Source organism: Podarcis bocagei (assembly GCF_964188305.1).
Source record: "Podarcis bocagei genome assembly, chromosome: Z".
Lineage (NCBI taxonomy): Eukaryota > Metazoa > Chordata > Lepidosauria > Squamata > Lacertidae > Podarcis > Podarcis bocagei.
This window is the reverse complement of record NC_138140.1, coordinates 53,455,603-53,475,694: the sequence shown is the minus strand read 5'-3', so window position 1 is coordinate 53,475,694 and position 20,092 is coordinate 53,455,603. Positions and strand designations below refer to the sequence as shown.

Genomic DNA, 20,092 nt, shown 5'->3' with positions numbered 1-20,092 from the left:
TGATGGTGTTTCCTGCTTGGCAGGGGGTTGGACTCGATGGCCCTTGTGGTCTCTTCCAACTCTATGATTCTATGATTCTATGATTCTATGATTCTATGACTCATGTGGGGAGGGGAGAGGAGGCTCCGGCCAGGTGTCAGGACACTCGGATTACCTGTGCAGCCCCTCCTCGACTCCTCCTATTTTTAATATAATCATGATGTAAATATGATGTAATTCTGAGGGTGTAGCTTAGGGGATTAGCAACTAATAAAAGTTGGGGTCTTCTTTTGTTCTGGGCTTCCATTTTGCTTCACCTCGTGGGCGGTGGGAGTCCTGTCGCGACAGTCTTCTCTTAATAAAGACCAAGCCTACTGGCTGCTGTTTTGCTCTGAATTGCTCTGGCTGGTGTCTTTGCTTCGTGCAAGGGAGCCCTCGGATTTTCCGGCAACAATAGAAAGTAAAAGAAAAGTGGCACATTAATTCGCAACGCACAGGAACCCTGCTTGCAACAACATTGCCTCTCTTTGCCACCTTCTGTTAGGAATTTGTTTTTGATAAAAAGAAGCATAAGCCAACTCTCCCACGGAAACATGGGGTGGGAAGAAATAAAAAAATTCCTTCCAGTAGCACCTTAAAGACCAACTAAGTTAGTTCTTGGTATGAGCTTTCGTGTGCATGCACACTTCTTCAGATACACACGAAACGTGCATGCACACGAAAGCTCATACCAAGAACTAACTTAGTTGGTCTTTAAGGTGCTACTGGAAGGAATTTTTTTATTTTGACTATGGCAGACCAACACGGCTACCTATCTACTAATGGGGTGGGAAGGGCGAGGAGGAGGGGAGGGATGCATACTTTTTATTTATTTTTATTTCTTCTTACAGTATTACATTTTTTAAAAAGAGAACATCTTCTAACATTTCTTCCTTTACATTCTGTAAATATATTTCCAATTCCCAATAGACTGCGATCTACTCACAGTGTGGAAAAAAACCTAGCAGTGATCTACCCATTGTCGTTGGACGGACCAAAGTTGTTGAGTTGAGCTGGGGGGGGGGACACAGAATTGTTGAGCTGTTTTTGGGAAGCCCGAGTTGTTTGATCTTTTCTTGGGAAGCCAGAGTTGTTTGATCTTTTTTCGGAAAAGCAAAGTTGTGGAGCTTTTTTAAAGGAATCTAGAGTTGTTCAGCTGTTCTTGTGAAGCCAGAGTTGTTGATCTTTTCTTGGGAAGGCAAAGTTGTTGAGCTTTTTTGAGGGGTGGGAGGGGATCACTGAGGGGCCGGAAATCTATCAGGATCTACCAGGAACATCCCATGAACATCTGCCAGTAGGTCGCAATCTACTTGTTGGACATGCCTGGTATATTTGGTGTGTGTGTATGTGTGTATATATATATATATATATATATATATATATATATATATATATATATATATATATATATTTGCTTTCGTAGATTTTCACGGGTACAGGAATGCAGGTTTTGGTGTCTTCGGGTCTCTTCCCGTGTAAGAGTTGGGGTGTCTAGGCGACGTTTCGACGAGGTCTCACTCGTCATCTTCAGGCTGGTGCTTTCGGCTTCTTGTTACTGGAACAGAGCAGGATCTCAGTGTTTGAGTTCCTATAAATACTGTTGAGGGGGTGTGGTGTATAGCCTCCAACGTTCTGGGCAGAGAGGAAGTTCCCAGGTTAGTGTGTCTTTTCTTCTTTTGTTCATTAATTACTTGAGGGATATCTTGAGTGATTTCTTGAGTGATATTCTGAGTACCACTTAGGAGGGTCATTAGGTGTGGATTAGTTGCTAAAGCTTTCGTGTCTTGACCTCTTGAGCTTGTGAAGAGTTTTTTCTGAGGAGATGGCTGTACTGCACTTAGTTGTGCTCTGGCTTGGCTTCGTGTATAGGGGCGAGCTGTGGTTTTGTGCCCTGTGCCAGCCAGATCTGTGTAGGGATTGCAGGGGGGTGCAGCATCCGGAGCCCTCCCCACAAAAACCGACACCAGAACCAGAGGCACACAGAACGCCATCTCCAATCAACCACACCAGACCCAAACCCAGACCCTCTCCACAGATAAATTACAGACACCATCCAGTAGCCAAACCATAGTGGCACCTCCGGATGCTGCACCCCCCTGCAATCCCTACACAGATCTGGCTGGCACAGGGCACAAAACCACAGCTCGCCCCTATACACGAAGCCAAGCCAGAGCACAACTAAGTGCAGTACAGCCATCTCCTCAGAAAAAACTCTTCACAAGCTCAAGAGGTCAAGACACGAAAGCTTTAGCAACTAATCCACACCTAATGACCCTCCTAAGTGGTACTCAGAATATCACTCAAGAAATCACTCAAGATATCCCTCAAGTAATTAATGAACAAAAGAAGAAAAGACACACTAACCTGGGAACTTCCTCTCTGCCCAGAACGTTGGAGGCTATACACCACACCCCCTCAACAGTATTTATAGGAACTCAAACACTGAGATCCTGCTCTGTTCCAGTAACAAGAAGCCGAAAGCACCAGCCTGAAGATGACGAGTGAGACCTCGTCGAAACGTCGCCTAGACACCCCAACTCTTACACGGGAAGACACCCGAAGACACCAAAACCTGCATATATATATATATATATATATATATATATATATATGCAATATTAAAATAACAACAATAATAAAATCAACTTTCTTGGGCTCCATGATCACTGCAGATGGTGACAGCAGACATGAAATTAAAAGACGCCTGCTTCTTGGGAGAAAAGCAACGGCAAAGCTAGACAGCATCTTAAAAAGCAGAGAGTTCCTCCTCAGGAACTGTCCTAGAAACAATACTCTTCACCCTAAAGCTGTCCTGTTAATGCACGGTCTGCTCCAGGTCCCTAGCAACGCAAGCAAGAACAAGGAAAGGTCACGATTCTGGAATTAAGTTTGGCGAAATCCAGCAGAAGATAAAGTCAGCCAACACCCCGTGAAAACTATTCTGGATCCCATATATGGCTCACGATTCCAGCCCTGGGTGGCTTTCTAGTTTTTTTCCCTTGCTGTAATTCAAAATTATCTCCCCGCCATGTATGTACACAGTTTAGATAGCTGCACAAAGGAGAAATGACTGAAGCGTTGAGGAATTTTTAGTGTCTAGAGGGAGACTGAGTGTTGGGTGGGGGAAGGACAGAGAGACAAAAGCTCCTTCAGAAGGCAAGGAGCAAGGAAAGCAATGCTACTATACGGTGCAATGTTGGTTTTCAAACGCTGCAAACCCGGAGGGAAGTGTTCCGGTTGGTGGACTTTTCCCAGAAGCCGAACGTTCTCTGTTTTGAGCACGCTCAGGCCTGTCTCGACCTGGGGGTGCAAGGGGGTGTAGGGAACCAGGGCACCAGATTCTGGGGGGTGCCCAATGTATACCTATTGTATACAGTGGTACCTCTACTTACGTGCCCCTCTTGTCACATATCCTTTGGGATACGCGCACGGCAAGCCTGGAAGAATTGCGGAAACCTTGGGATCCGGCCAGATCTCCGGAACGGATCCTGGCTGCAACTGTACCAGTCCCTCTCTATTGGCAGCAGTGAAAAGCACGGGAGTGAAAGTCCCTGCCCCCACCCTCTGCCACTCTGTTACTCCATGGCAGCAAATATTCCTGATGAGTAAGGAAACTAAAAGCTTTGAGTTTGCCCCCCCCAAAAAATTGGAGGTGGCTAAACTAAATGACAAAACTAGGCAGCATTTTGGGGGGACGCGGGTGGCGCTGTGGGTAAAACCTCAGTGCCTAGGGCTTGCCGATCGCATGGTTGGCGGTTCGAATCCCCGCGGCGGGGTGAGCTCCCGTCTTTCGGTCCCAGCTCCTGCCCACCCAGCAGTTCAAAAGCACCCTTAAGTGCAAGTAGATAAATAGGTACCGCTTTATAGCGGGAAGGTAAACGGCATTTCCGTGTGCGGCGCTGGTGCTGGCTTGCCAGAGCAGCTTCGTCACACTGGCCATGTGACCCGGAAGTGTCTGCGGACAGCTCTGGCTCCCGGCCTCTTAAGTAAGATGAGTGCACAACCCTAGAGTCGGACACGACTGGCCCGTACAGGCAGGGGTACCCTTACCTTTACCCTTTAGGCAGCATTTTAAAAATCTGAGACATCACCTTGCTGACAAAGGTCCTTATAGTTAAAGCTCTGGTTTTCCCAGTAGTGATGTATGGAAGTGAGAGCTGGACCATAAAGAAGGCTGATCGCCAAAGAATGGATGCTTTTGAATTATGGTGCTGGAGGAGACTCTGGAGAGTCCCATGGACTGCAAGAAGAACAAACCTATCCATTCTGAAGGAAATCAGCCCTGAGTGCTCACTGGAAGGACAGATCCTGAAGCTGAGGCTCCAGTACTTTGACCACCTCATGAGAAGAGAAGACTCTCTGGGAAAGACCCTGATGTTGGGGAAAATGGAGGGCGCAAGGAGAAGGGGATGACAGTGTTCTCAAAGCTACAAACGTGAGTTTGACCAAACTGCGGGAGGCAGTGGAAGACAGGAGAGCCTGGGGTGCTCAAGACGGCCCTGGTTCTGCTTCTGATTTGAGTGCCACACTTCCACTTTGAGTGTTACACTGAGGTCTGTTTTGTGGTCTCCAAAAGAGGTTGAAAGATCATAGAATCATAGAATCATAGAGTTGGAATAGACCACAAGGGCCATCGAGTCCAACCCCCTGCCAAGCAGGAAACACCATCAGAGCACTCCTGACATATGGTTGTCAAGCCTCTGCTTAAAGACCTCCAAAGTAGGAGACTCCACCACACTCCTTGGCAGCAAATTCCACTGTCGAACAGCTCTTGCTGTCAGGAAGTTCTTCCTAATGTTTAGGTGGAATCTTCTTTCTTGTAGTTTGGATCCATTGCTCCGTGTCCGCTTCTCTGGAGCAGCAGAAAACAACCTTTCTCCCTCCTCTATGTGACATCCTTTTATATATTTGAACATGGCTATCATATCACCCCTTAACCTCCTCTTCTCCAGGCTAAACATGCCCAGCTCCCTTAGCCGTTCCTCATAAGGCATCGTTTCCAGGCCTTTGACCATTTTGGTTGCCCTCCTCTGGACACGTTCCAGTTTGTCAGTGTCCTTCTTGAATTGTGGTGCCCAGAACTGGACACAGTACTCCAGGTGAGGTCTGACCAGAGCAGAATACAGTGGCACGATTACTTCCCTTGATCTAGATGCTATACTCCTATTGATGCAGCCCAGAATTGCATTGGCTTTTTTAGCTGCCGCGTCACACTGTTGGCTCATGTCAAGTTTGTGGTCAACCAAGACTCCTAGATCCTTTTCACATGTACTGCTCTCAAGCCAGGTGTCACCCATCTTGTATTTGTGCCTCTCATTTTTTTTGCCCAAGTGCAATACTTTACATTTCTCCCTGTTAAAATTCATTTTGTTTGTTTTTGCCCAGTTCTCTAATCTGTCAAGGTCGTTTTGAAGTGTGATCCTGTCCTCTGGGGTGTTAGCCACCCCTCCCAGTTTGGTGTCATCTGCAAATTTGATCAGGATGCCCTTGAGTCCATCATCCAAGTTGTTGATAAAGATGTTGAATAAGACCGGGCCCAAGACAGAACCCTGTGGCACCCCACTAGTCACTCTTCTCCAGAATGAAGAGGAACCATTGATGAGCACCCTTTGGGTTCGGTCAGTCAGCCAGTTACAAATCCACTGAGTGGTAGCATAGTCAAGACCGCATTTTACCAGCTTCTTTACAAGAATATCATGGGGCACCTTGTCGAATGCCTTGCTGAAATCAAGGTAGTCTACATCCACTGTGTTCCCTTCATCTACCAAGCTTGTAATTCTGTCAAAAAACGAGATCAGGTTAGTCTGACATGACTTATTTTTCAGAAATCCATGCTGACTATTGGTAATCACAGCATTCCTTTCTAGGTGCTCACAGACTGTTTGCTTAATGATCTGCTCCAGAATCTTCCCTGGTATTGATGTCAGACTGACTGGGCGGTAATTATTTGGGTCCTCTCTTTTCCCCTTTTTGAAAATAGGGACAACATTTGCCCTCCTCCAGTCTGCCGGGACTTCGCCTGTTCTCCAGGAATTCTCAAAGATGACTGCCAGTGGTTCTGAGATCACATCTGCCAGTTCTTTTAATACTCTTGAATGCAGTTCATCTGGCCCTGGAGACTTGAATACATCTAAACTAGCCAAGTATTCTTGTACTATCTCCTTAGTTATTCTGGGCTATGTTTCCTTTGCTGAATCATTTGCTCCAAATTCTTCAGGTCGGGCATTGTTTTCTTTATCGGAGAAGACTGAGGCAAAGAAGGCATTGAGGAGTTCAGCCCTTTCTGTGTCCCCTGTTTGCATTTCACCATCTTCTCCTCTGAGTGACCCCACTGTTTCTTTGTTCTTCCTTTTGCTACGAACATACCCAGAAAAGCCTTTTTTGTTGCTTTTAACCTCTCTAGCAAGCCTGAGTTCATTCTGTGCTTTAGCTTTTCTGACTTTGTGTCTACACGTGCTGGCTATTTGTTTGAATTCCTCTTTGGTGGTTTCCCCCCTTTTCCATTTTTTGTACACATCCTTTTTTAATCTTAACCCAGTTAAAAGTTCTTTATATAGCCACCCTGGCTTCTTTAAGCACCTTCCATGTTTCCGTCTCATTGGTATTGCCTGACGTTGTGCTTTTACTATCTCCCTCTTAACAAACTCCCAGCCATCATGAACTCCCTTTCCTTTTAGTATTACTGTCCATGGGATCTCACCCAGCACTTCCCTAAGTTTTATGAAGTCGGCTTTCTTAAAGTCAAGAAATTGAGTCCTAGTATGCTTGGCTGCTCCTTTCCACTGTATAGTAAACTTCAGAAGAGCATGATCACTCGCGCCTAATGATCCTTCCACTTCTACCCCACTAACCAGGTCATCAACATTGGTTAGGACCAGATCTAAAATGGCTGTTCCTCTTGTTGCTTCTCCCACTTTCTGGACAATGAAGTTGTCTGCAAGGCCAGTGAGGAATCTGTTTGACCTTATGCTCTTGGCTGAGTTTGACATCCAACAAATATCTGGGTAATTGAAGTCCCCCATTACTACTATCTCCCTTCCTTTTGCATGCTTGGCCATCTGTTCCAGGAAGGCATCATCTATGTCCTCCGTTTGGCTTGGGGATCTATAGTAAACTCCCACAATGAGGTCGCTGTTATTCCTCTCTCCCTTAATTTTGACCCAAATGCTCTCACTTTGACTTTGAGGTTCTAATTCTTGGATCTCTTCACAGGTATACACATCCCTGACATATAACGCCACTCCTCCTCCTTTCTTGTCTGGTCTGTTTCTCTGAAATAGATTGTATCCCCCCATTATTACATTCCAATTGTGGGACTTATCCCACCAGGTTTCAGTGATGCCTATTATGTCATATTTAGTTTGCTGTACCAAGAGCTCAAGCTCATCTTGTTTATTTCCCATGCTCAAAGCAAATCTTTAAAAAATGTAGTATGAACATCGGCAACTGGGAAGCACTGGCCTGCGAGCGCTCCAATGGGAGAACAGCCTTGACCAAAGGTGTCGTGGGCTTTGAAGACACTCAAACTCGGGACACAAGGGAGAAACGGGCGAAGAGGAAGGAAGCCTCGCTGGGATCAACTCCTGCCCAGAAACCAATGTCCCCACTGTGGAAGGATGTGTGAATCCAGAATTGGCCTCCACAGTCACTTACAGACTCACTGTTAAAATCCATATTTATGGAAGAAAATCTTACTCAGCTACGAGGGATCGCCGGAGAAGGAGGAGGAGGAGAAGGAGGAGGAGGACAACAGCAACAACAACAATTTGTCCTATTGCAGGCAGGAAAGCAAGGTGACTCTGATTTTTTATTCTGGAAAAGTACAGCTTTGCTACCAGAAAGAGAACTGGCTTTTTCATGCTTGCTGGAAGGGGAAAAAGGCAATTTTCCTGCTTACAAATGTGCAAAGCAGGATTTAAAACAAAATGGTGAAGTAAATTCTAGACTGCAATATGCCCTTTTGTTATGTTGTAAGCCTAAAGTGGCTTATCTCCTGCCAATGAAAACCCAGGAGCTTGAGGAGTTAAAAGTCCAACGGTGATTGCAAAGCAATAGGTTACAGCCAGATTGTTCTGCAAAAGTGCAACCCCGCCCAGTGGTTCTGGTAGTGGTGTTGATAAAGTTTCAAACAAAGGATTCCAGTTTCAACTGGTTGTATGAAGCATATCCTACTGCATTGTGGGCAAAGTGAGGAAGGGATCAAACCCTTCCTGGCAAATTTGCCGGGAAAATCCAAAGTCCCCCATATTAAATATCTTTTGGAAGACAGGTCAAATGATATTACACTGGTCATGGCAAAGTTTCTCTCGGAGGTTATAAGAAACAAATATCATTATGCCCTAGATCAGGCATGGCCAAACTAGGCCCCCTCCAGATGTTTTAAGACTGCAGTTCCCATCATCCCTGACCACTGGTCCTGTTAGCTAGGGATGATGGGAGTTGTAGTCCAAAACAGCTGGAGGGCCAAGTTTGCCTATGCCTGGTGCACACCATCACCTCATTTTTTGTTTAATACACATGTGTAATAAGGAGTGGCCACTTGTGCCAATTCAGGTTTGATTCTCACCCATTTCTGTCAACTAAGCTTGGATTCCCACCGTGTGCTGTTACATCAGGCATCTTCAACCTGCAGCCCTCCAGATGTTTTGGCCTACAACTCCCATGATCCCTAACTCACAGGACCAGTGGTCAGGGATTATGGGAATTGGTCCAAAATATCTGGAGGGCCGTAGGTTGGGGATGCCTGTGTTACATTGTGTTAGTGTGTATGCCGTTTGCACCATGTAGCGGTTCTAGCTTTGAGCTGTATCTTTGTGATCCACAATTAGCTGTACAGTGGTACCTTTGGTTGCAAACGGGATCTGTTCTGGAGGTCTGGCCGCATCCCGAGGAATTTGCACCTGGAGGACCGCTTCTGCGCATGTGTGCACGGCAACAGCCAGAAAAATACTTCCAGGTTTGCTGCGTTTGCATCCCAAAAATTACGTATCCAGAGTAAGCAGAGGTACGACTGTATTCCTTTTTTAAAAAATAAATAAATTATTGGGTTTTCACAATTTACACAAACACAAACAATACAAAGACATACAAACACAGAAACAAAAACATATAATTTCAAATCCCTATTTTCTTAACCACTTTCCCTGACTTCCCCACACCTCCCCTTCCTGCATCCCAACTCCAGTGATTAACTCAGCAAGTTATTATCTCCAACTTTTACCTTATTAATATTTTACTTACTTCTTCTTAATTAACCAAATTTAGCTTATACACCTCAATTAAACCCAAATACACACCCTTTGCATACTTTTCTACGGTCGACCCAGTTTCCCTTCCACGAATTTCCCAATTTTTATATTATTTACAAAACAAAATAACCAAAAAAACCATATAATTATAGACCCTTTGGATTCCAAAACTCTCCCCCCCTTTCCCGGTTTTGATCCCCAAAGAATGTCCATCAATCCATCAGCTCTCAGCCCGGATCCCTCACGTCCGAGGCCCTTAAATCTCTTTTAGTCCCTCTCTGCCGGTTTTGTTGGTAGTCCTTTATAGTAAACATCGAATCTCGGAGAAGCTCTGTCCCAATGGGGTCTACGTTTCTTCCAACCAGACCTCCGTATTCAAAAGTGGAGCCCAAATCATATTTCTTATTCCTTTTAAGTCCAAATGTCCCAAATGTCCCAAAAGCTCCAACTTTCACCTTGATCAAATTTGTAATCCATAGGTCTTCCGATCTCCCCATGGGGGGATCTCTCCAATCTTCATTCTCAAGTTCAAGCCAAATTTTCATCATCCAGGTCTTGTTTCCTTTGTAATCCATTTTTTCAGGCCTCTGGTTGTCTTTTTTTCACCTGCAACGTTTCAGCTCCTCCTTCCCACTCCTCTGAATCTGCCCATATCTCTTCTTGTTCATCTGCAAGATTTTCTTGTGTCAAGTCCTTGGCACCATCAACAAGATTATTTACTTCAGAATTCAAGGTCATAACATCTGTGGCCAGAGCTTCACTCTGATCTTGTAATTTTCCCAAGAGAAAGAACATTCTATCCAGCTCCGCCTGTAATTTTCCATCTGCAGCCATTGTAATGTCTCAGAACCCCCTCTAGAGGGGTTCTGGTTACTTAGTGTTCTTTCTCCAACAGTCTGGTTACTTTGTTTTTATTTTTTCTTTATTTTCAAGCGACTTAAAGTCAAATGTATCAAAAATATCCAGCAGAAATAACAAAAGGCAAATTTTTCTAACTTTGACAGCTCGTTTGACAGCTGTCAAAGTCTTTATATCTCCTCAACAGGCTCTCTCACGGATCGCTCCCGGATCCCGGGGGGTTGCACATCAGCTCCTTAGAATCAGATTTTATCCTCCAGCAGAATACTTATAGTGCCAAATCGTGGAATTAAAAACTTTTGTCTCGCAAAGAGAAAGGTGGTCTTTCGACCTTAGTTATCCAATTATTGCTTTAAATTGTCTACAAGACGGGGGGCGGACTTCCTTTTAACGCATCCCCCGGTCGTGCCAAATTTAAAAATAGAATTTTTAAGTCCGATTTCCGTACTACTCACGGGTTGTTACTTTTGCAGTCCAAATGTTCAAAGGAAGAAGTCAGCGCTCTCCGGCCATGGCTCGCGGCTTCACTCCGTAGAAGAAGCGGTCTACTCACAGCACCACGCCACTCTCCGTCACCCGCTCCGAAGCCTTTAAAAAGGATTCTTTGTGGGTTGGGGAGGGCGCAAATGGTGCGCACCGAGTCACCAAGTCCACAGGCTTCCACGCCTGTGGTTTCTGAGGGTCCCCGCGTTGTCGTCGCGGCAGGACCCGTCTTCCACAGAGCCGATTCCCTCCGGAGCTCGGAGGGAATCCGCCATTAGCCGATCGCGCTAACCCGGAAGTTGGTACGACTGTATTCCTGCCCCAATTGGGGGGGGGGCGGCAACTTGCAAAATCCTCAGTTTCATAAAGCAATAGGTTACCATAACTTTCCTGTTAGAAGTACACTGAAGGATTTCTAGGGGTACACATTATGATATTTATTTTGGCCCTTTGGGCCACCACCCCTTTCAAGCTTAAAGGTGTGAGATTAACTCATCACGACCCTCTGTTTGGGGCAGTTGGTGGTATTGCAAAAGCAACTGCTTTGGGGCTATGTTGGAAAGTGTATCAGAAACCAAGCGGGGGACTAAGGCAAGGAGACAAGGCACCAAGGAAAATTGAGGCAAGGAGCGCTAGTAAAACCATGAAGGTTCACTTTCAGAAAAGGCCACATTGCTTCACATCGCCTGGGAGAGAATCCTGAGCCTGCAATGTGTCTGCGGCCGCTGCCCAATGGGAAATAAAACTAATTTCATTTGGTATACAGTGGTACCTCTGGTTAAGTACTTAATTCGTTCCGGAGGTCCATTCTTAACCTGAAACTGTTCTTAACCTGAAGCACCACTTTAGCTAATGGGGCCTCCTGCTGCTGCCGCACCGCCAGAGCACGATTTCTGTTCTTATCCTGAAGCAAAGTTCTTAACCCAAGGTACTATTTCTGGGTTAGCAGAGTCTGTAACCTGAAGCGTCTGTAACCTGAGGTACAACTGTATATCAATTCTTGGCAAACGTAATAAAACGGAGACAAATGGAGACTTGGCTTGCTTTTCCAAACAGGAACGAAGTATAAGCACGGGGCCTCGGAAGAGGTTTCCAGTGTATTAGTCACTGCAGAAGAAGCCGCAGGGAGAAAGAGCTTTATTTGGAAATGTTGGAAATGGAGGGACACAAAATGGGAGGGTTTTGGCCGCTTCGCTGCAAAGCATGTTTGGAAGAAGGCGACAACTTTCACCCTAAACGCTTGCTTAGGAGGCTCCTCCTCAACACCAGACATGGAATCGTCTACTTCCTTCAGAGTGTTATAAGAACTGAAGGTCTCCAAGATATAAATTCAATGTTCAATAATGTACAAGGCAAACATGTACATAAAGATGTAAACCACGTGTCTGAAACAGCACAAGAAGACAATCCTGAAACCATTTGGACTCTACCCAATTGACCTCACATGTTCCTCTGCAGAGAGGGAAGCAATGGGGTCACTGGCAGGTCACTGGCTCCCCCCAAAGAATCTAAACACCTTTGACTCGCCTAAAAAAAGCTCAACATTTTTGCCCTGCACTCCCCCAAAACGGGACTTTTCTCCTCCCTAAGAAAAGCTCAACAACTTTGACCTGAACCCCCCCCAAAGTGAGTAGATCACTGCCAGTTTTTAACTCTGTAGGCAGATTGCAGTCTCTTGGGAGTTGGCCACCCCTGCGAATAATTAATCAAATATTAAAACCTTTCCAAAACAGGGCTGTCTTCAGATGTCTTCTAAAGGCCAGAGAGTTGCTTATTTCTTTGAGATCTGATGGGAGGGCGTTCCACAGGGTGGGCGCCACCACCGAGAAGCCCCTCTGCCTGCTTCCCTGTAACTTCGCTTCTTGCAGGGAGGGAACCAGAAGGCCCTGGGGAGAGGGACCCTGGCGTCCAGGGTGAAGGCACTCCTTCGGGTCTACTGGGCTGAGGCCATTGAGGGCTTTCAAGGTCAGCACTGACTCTTTGAATTGTGCCTGGAAACGTCCCGGGAGTCAATGCAGGTCTTTCAGGACCGGGGTTATGTAGTCTCTGCAGTCCCAGTCCCCAGTCTGGCTGCCGCATTCTGGATTAGTTGTTGTTTCCGGGGCATCTTCAAAGGCAGCCCCACATAGAGCGCATAGCAATAGTCCAAGCGAGAGGTAACCAGAGCATGTTCCGCTCTGGGCAGGTAGGGTCTCATCCTGCGTCCCACAAGGAGCTGCCCTGGACACAGAATGGACCTGCACCTCCATGGGTCCTAAATGACCCCCAGGCTGCGCAGCTGGTCCTTCAGGGACACAGTTGCCCCGTTCAGGACCAGGGAGTGCTCCCCACCTGCCCACCCACAACAGGACATCTGTCTTGCAGGATTCAACCTCAGCCCGTTAGCAGCCACCCGTCCTCCAACTGCCTCTAGACACAGGACCTTCACTGCCTTTACTGGTTCCGATCTGAAAAAAGAGGGTACCGGACTTCCGGGTTAGCGCGATCGGTCAATGGTGGATTCCCTCCGAGCTCCGGAGGGAATCGGCTCTACTGAGGACGGGTCCTGCCGCGGCGGCGACGCGGGGACCCTCAGAAACCACAGGCACAGAAGCCTGTGGACTTGGTGACTCGGAGGGCACCATTTGCGCCCCCCGACCCACAAAGAAGCCTTTTTAAAGGCTTTGGAGAGGGTGCGGAGAGCGGCGCGGTGCTGTGAGTAGACCGCTACTTCAGTGGAGTGAAGCCGCGAGCCATGGCCGGAGAGCGCTGACTTTTTTCCTTGAACATTTGGACTAAAAAAGAAAGAACCCGTGAGTAGTAAGGAATTTGGATTTAAAAATCTCTCTTTTTTTGAATTTGGAACGATCGGGGGAGTGCTAAAAGGAAGTCCGCTCCCCCTTTCTGCATACATTTAAAGCAAGAATTGGATAACTAAGGTGGAGAGACTATCTATCTCTTTGTGAGACAAAAGTTATTAATTTCACGATTGGCATTAGAAGTTTTGTGCTGGAGGATGAGAACGGAATTTTAGAAGTTGATGTGAAACACCCCCCCCCCCCGGATCCGGGAGTGATCCGTGAGTGAGCCTGCTGAGAGACACAAGAAGTTTGACAGCTGTCAAAAGAGCTGTCAAACGAGCTTTTAAAGCTAGAAAAATTTGTTATTTACTATCTTTGAGACTGGATGAGTTACATTTGATCTTAAGCTGCTGGAAACAAAGAAGAAATAAATAAATAAAGTTACTGACTGTTGGAGAAGGAATACTAAGTAACCAGAATCCCTCTAGGGGGGATTCTGAGACATTACAATGGCTGCAGATGGAAAATTACAAGCAGGGTTAGAAAAAATGTTCTTTCTCGTGGGAATGTTACAAGACCAGAACACAGCTATGGCTACAAAACTTGCGACCTTGAATTCTAAAGTAAATAATCCTGCTGACTGTGTTAAGGACTTGACAAAAAACAACTCTGCAGCTGAACCAGAAGAGATACTTTCAGAACTAGAGGAAGAAGGAGCGGAAATATTGCTGGTGGAAAGGGCCAACAAGAAGCCTACAATTGTGGAATATAAAGAAAACAAGGAAATTGTGGATTACAAAGAAAATAAGATTCGGATGATGAGAATTTGGACTGAAATTGAGTATGAAGTAGGGAGTGATCCCTTTATGGAGATGAAAGGGGAAGCCTTTGGGACATTTGGATTATCGGGATTTAAAAGAATCAAGAAATATGATTGGGGCTCCCTTTTGGAATATGGAGGACTGGTTGGAAGAAACTTGGATCCTATTGGGAAAGAGCTCCTTCGAGACCCGATGACCAACATAAAGGACTATCAACAAAATCGGCGGAGAGGGACTGATGGGGACTTGAAGGCCTCGGATGTGAGAAATCCAGGCTAAGAACTGATACTGTGGACATTTTTTTTGTTTTGAGGGATCGTAACCGGGAAAGAGGGGGGGGGTGAGAGCTTCTGAATCCAAAAGGAGAATTTTATGATGTTTAAGTTTAGGGTGTTTAGTAACTAATATTTAAAATTGGGAAATTTGTGGAAGGGAACTTAGGTCGACCTTAGAAAAGGATGTTAACATTAGAATTGATGCATAAGTTAAAATTGGTTAATTAAGAAGAATCAAGTCAAAAAGAAAAGAAAAGACTATAATAATATTTTGAAGAGGAGAGTAAGAACTTGCTGAGCCAACTATTGGAATTAGGATGTATGAAGGGGTGGTGCGGGGAAGTCGGAGAACGTGGTTAAGAAAGTAAGGTTTTAAAATTATGCATGTTTGTCTTTGTCTTTGTGTGTTTGTGATGTCAATGTAGAATCATAGAATAGAATCATAGAATCATAGAATCATAGAGTTGGAAGAGACCACAAGGGCCATCGAGTCCAACCCCCTGCCAAGCAGGAAACACCATCAGAGCACTCCTGACATATGGTTGTCAAGCCTCTGCTTAAAGACCTCCAAAGTAGGAGACTCCACCACACTCCTTGGCAGCAAATTCCACTGTCAAACAGCTCTTACTGTCAGGAAGTTCTTCCTAATGTTTAGGTGGAATCTTCTTTCTTGTAGTTTGGATCCATTGCTCCGTGTCCGCTTCTCTGGAGCAGCAGAAAACAACCTTTCTCCCTCCTCTATGTGACATCCTTTTATATATTTGAACATGGCTATCATATCACCCCTTAACCTCCTCTTCTCCAGGCTAAACATGCCCAGCTCCCTTAGCCGTTCCTCATAAGGCATCATTTCCAGGCCTTTGACCATTTTGGTTGCCCTCCTCTGGACACGTTCCAGTTTGTCAGTGTCCTTCTTGAATTGTGGTGCCCAGAACTGGACACAGTACTCCAGGTGAGGTCTGACCAGAGCAGAATACAGTGGCACGATTACTTCCCTTGATCTAGATGCTATACTCCTATTGATGCAGCCCAGAATTGCATTGGCTTTTTTAGCTGCCGCGTCACACTGTTGGCTCATGTCAAGTTTGTGGTCAACCAAGACTCCTAGATCCTTTTCACATGTACTGCTCTCAAGCCAGGTGTCACCCATCTTGTATTTGTGCCTCTCATTTTTTTGCCCAAGTGCAATACTTTACATTTCTCCCTGTTAAAATTCATCTTGTTTGTTTTGGCCCAGTTCTCTAATCTGTCAAGGTCATTTTGAAGTGTGATCCTGTCCTCTGGGGTGTTAGCCACCCCTCCCACTTTGGTGTCATCTGCAAATTTGATCAGGATGCCCTTGAGTCCATCATCCAAGTCGTTGATAAAGATGTTGAATAAGACCGGGCCCAAGACAGAACCCTGTGGCACCCCACTAGTCACTCTTCTCCAGGATGAAGAGGAACCATTGATGAGCACCCTTTGGGTTCGGTCAGTCAGCCAGTTACTAATCCACTGAGTGGTAGCATAGTCAAGACCGCATTTTACCAGCTTCTTTACAAGAATATCATGGGGCACCTTGTCAAATGCCTTGCTGAAATCAAGGTAGGCTACATCCACTGCGTTCCCTTCATCTACCAGGCTTGTAATTCTGTCAAAAAACGAGATCAGGTTAGTCTGACATGACTTATTTTTCAGAAATCCATGCTGACTATTGGTGATCACAGCATTCCTTTCTAGGTGCTCACAGACTGTTTGCTTAATGATCTGCTCCAGAATCTTCCCTGGTATTGATGTCAGACTGACTGGGCGGTAATTATTTGGGTCCTCTCTTTTCCCCTTTTTGAAAATAGGGACATTTGCCCTCCTCCAGTCTGCCGGGACTTCGCCTGTTCTCCAGGAATTCTCAAAGATGACTGCTAGTGGTTCTGAGATCACATCTGCCAGTTCTTTTAATACTCTTGAATGCAGTTCATCTGGCCCTGGAGACTTGAATACATCTAAACTAGCCAAGTATTCTTGTATTATCTCCTTAGTTATTCTGGGCTGTGTTTCCTTTGCTGAATCATTTGCTCCAAATTCTTCAGGTCGGGCATTGTTTTCTTTATCGGAGAAGACTGAGGCAAAGAAGGCATTGAGGAGTTCAGCCCTTTCTGTGTCCCCTGTTTGCATTTCACCATCTTCTCCTCTGAGTGACCCCACTGTTTCTTTGTTCTTCCTTTTGCTACGAACATACCCAGAAAAGCCTTTTTTGTTGCTTTTAACCTCTCTAGCAAGCCTGAGTTCATTCTGTGCTTTAGCTTTTCTGACTTTGTGTCTACACGTGCTGGCTATTTGTTTGAATTCCTCTTTGGTGGTTTCCCCCCTTTTCCAGTTTTTGTACACATCCTTTTTTAATCTTAACTCAGTTAAAAGTTCTTTAGATAGCCACCCTGGCTTCTTTAAGCACCTTCCATGTTTCCGTCTCATTGGTATTGCCTGACGTTGTGCTTTTACTATCTCCCTCTTAACAAACTCCCAGCCATCATGAACTCCCTTTCCTTTTAGTATTGCTGTCCATGGGATCTCACCCAGCACTTCCCTAAGTTTTATGAAGTCGGCTTTCTTAAAGTCAAGAAATTGAGTCCTAGTATGCTTGGCTGCTCCTTTCCGCTGTATAGTAAACTTCAGAAGAGCATGATCACTCGCGCCTAATGATCCTTCCACTTCTACCCCACTAGCCAGGTCATCAACATTGGTTAGGACCAGATCTAAAATGGCTGTTCCTCTTGTTGCTTCTCCCACTTTCTAGACAATGAAGTTGCAACAAAAAAGGCTTCCTTCACCCTCACTTCCTTCATTGTAGCATTGTGCGTTACACTGACATTTGCTGCCATTTTATTGTGTTGTAGTTTATTGTACCACTGGTCCCATGAGCTAGGGATGATGGAAGTTGTAGTCCCAAAAGAGCTGGAGGGCCAGTTGGGCAATGCCTGATCTAGACAGTGGTGGCCAAACTTGGCCCTCCAGCGGTTTGTGGACTACAGTTCCCATCATCCCTGACCACTGGTCCTGTGAGCTAGGGATGATGGGAGTTGTAGTCCCAAAAATAGTTGGAGGGCCAAGTTGGGCTATGCCTGCAAGGGTTTGACTTTACTCCCAAAGGCAGCGCACTCTTCCTTCATCTTACAAGACAGGCGGATGACTTTTTTATTCACATTGCAATCTGTTTTCCCATACATATATATACCACATTTTTCTGTCTATAAGACGCCCCCATGTATAAGACACCCCTTATTTGGGGAGACTCTGATTTAAGAAAATGGGGGGAGATGGCCCCCGTGCATAAGACGCCTCCAATTTTGGACATTATTTTTTAGGGGGGAAACCTAGTCTTATACACGAAAAAATACGTACTCAAAGTGGCTCAAAACATGGCAAGAATCAAAACCCTCTGCAGGCATGGCCCAACTTGGCCCTTCAGTGAATGAATTTATTATTACAGTCACAGACCAGTTCTGGCTCACTTACAATCTCAAGAAAATCATAAAAACACAAGAGGGATACATTGAATGGCAACTGGACAGTAGTTAAAAACATATAAGTTAAATCTTAGCTTGGAAGAAGCGGACAATTTGGATCCCTTCCAGTTGTGATCCAGGCCTCACCATGGGACTGAAACTGTCTTGGTCGCGCCTGTCGAGGATCTCCAGTGGGCTAGGGACAAAGGTGAGAGCTGTTTCCTAGTTCTGCTGGATCTCTCAGCGGCTTTTGACACCATCGACCATAACATCCTTCTGGACCGTCTAGAGGGTCTGGGAGCTGGGGGCACTGTTATACAATGGTTCCGCTCCATTCTCCTGGGCCGTGTCCAGAAAGTGGTGTTGGGGGATGAGTGTTCAGACCCCTGGGCTCTCACTTGTGGGGTGCCTCAGGGTTCCGTCCTCTCCCCCAAGTTTTTTAATATCTATATGAAGCCCCTGGGAGAGATCATCAGGGGGTTTGGGTTGGGTGTTCATCAGTATGCAGATGACACCCAGCTCTACCTCTCTTTTAAATCAGAACCAGTGAAGGTGGTGAAGGTCCTGTGCGAGTGTCTGGAGGCAGTTGGATGGCGGCTAACAGATGGAGGTTGAATCCTGACAAGATAGAAGTACTGTTTTTGGGGGTCAGGGAGCGGGTTGGTGTGGGGGATTCCCTGGTCTTGAACTGTGCCCCTGAAGGACCAGGTGCGCAGCCTGGGAGTCATTTTGGACTCACAGTTGTCTATGGAGGCGCAGGTCCATTCTGTGTCCAGGGCAGCTCCATCTGGTACACAGGATGAGACCCTCCCTGCCCGCAGACTGTCTCACCAGAGTGGTGCATGCTCTAGTTATCTCCCGCTTGGACTACTGCAATGTGCTCTATGTGGGGCTGCCTTTGAAGGGGACTTGGAAACTACAACTAATCCAGAATGCGGCAGCTAGACTGGTGACTGGGAGTGGCTGCCGAGACCACATAACACCGGTCCTGAAAGACCTACATTGGCTCCCAGTACGTTTCCAAGCACAATTCAAAGTGTTGGTGCCTAGCCTGAAAGCCCTAAACGGCCCCATCCTGTATACCTGAAAGAGCATCTCCAACCCCATCGTTCAGCTCAGACACTGAGGCCCAGCTCCTAGGGCCTTCTGGCGGTTCCCTCTGTGAGAAGTGAGGTTACAGGGAACCAGGCACAGGGCCTTCTCGGTGGTGGAGCCCCCACTGTGGAACACCCTCCCATCAGATGTCAAAGAAAGAACCAACTCTCTGGCTTTTAGAAAACATCTGAAGGCAGCCCGGTTTAGAGAAGCTTTTAATGTTTGACACACTATTGTATTTTAATATTTTGCTGGAAGCCGCCCATGGTGGCTGGGGAAAGCTAGCCAGATGGGTGGGGTAGAAGAAATAACAACAACAACAACAACAACAACAACAACAACAACAACAACAACATTTCACTAAAATATAACCTAAATTTGTCATTTAAGAGCTTAATCATTTTGGTAGCACAGCTTGTTCCCTAAGTTTTATGGCAGTCGCACGGAATTTGGCCACCCTGAGCGTGATCTCTGGATCCTTGTTCTCTACCAGGAGTTTTAGACATTGAAGTTTGGACCCATTTGGAGATTTTTGTATAGCAGGGGTGATAAATGCCGAGCGTAACAAGACATGAGAGACGGTTTCTACCTCCATCAAGCCGCAGGGGCAGACTCCTTCTGTGTATTATGGATTACCCGCGAATCTGCCCTGCAATAAGGCAGATGGCAGCATGTTGAACCTGGCGAGGCCCTCCAGCTGTTTTCGGACTACAACTCCCATCATCCCTAGCTCACAGCGGTCGGGGTGATGGGCATTGTAGTTTACAAACGGCAACACCAGCAATTCGTTCCGATAACGGATTAGGGTGGAATGGTGGCAGCCCTGAGGGAAGCGGGTCCTCCAGCTGTTCGGGGACTACAATGCCCATCGTCCCTGATCACTGGTCCCGTGAGCGGCAAGCGACGAGGGGCGGGCCCGAGGAGCCATCCTCTCTGCGCACGCGTAGGAGAAGCTCCCACCCCCCCCCGCCTCCCACGGACGTCGAGAAAAAGCGCCGCCTCTCGCGCCTCTGTCGCCCTTTTCCCGCTTTCCAT

The 20,092-nt window shown here is 46.3% G+C and overlaps 1 long non-coding RNA gene across 1 annotated transcript in view; it reads left to right on the top strand.

Annotated features, from left to right (window-relative positions):
- Positions 1-13,072, top strand: part of LOC308579436 — a 44,796-nt gene extending 31,724 nt beyond the window's left edge. Inside the window, exon 3 of the long non-coding RNA XR_014004474.1 lies at positions 12,972-13,072. This is a non-coding gene — a long non-coding RNA (uncharacterized lncRNA). The remainder of the gene's footprint in view (positions 1-12,971) is intronic.
- Positions 13,073-20,092: the final 7,020 nt, after the last annotated feature.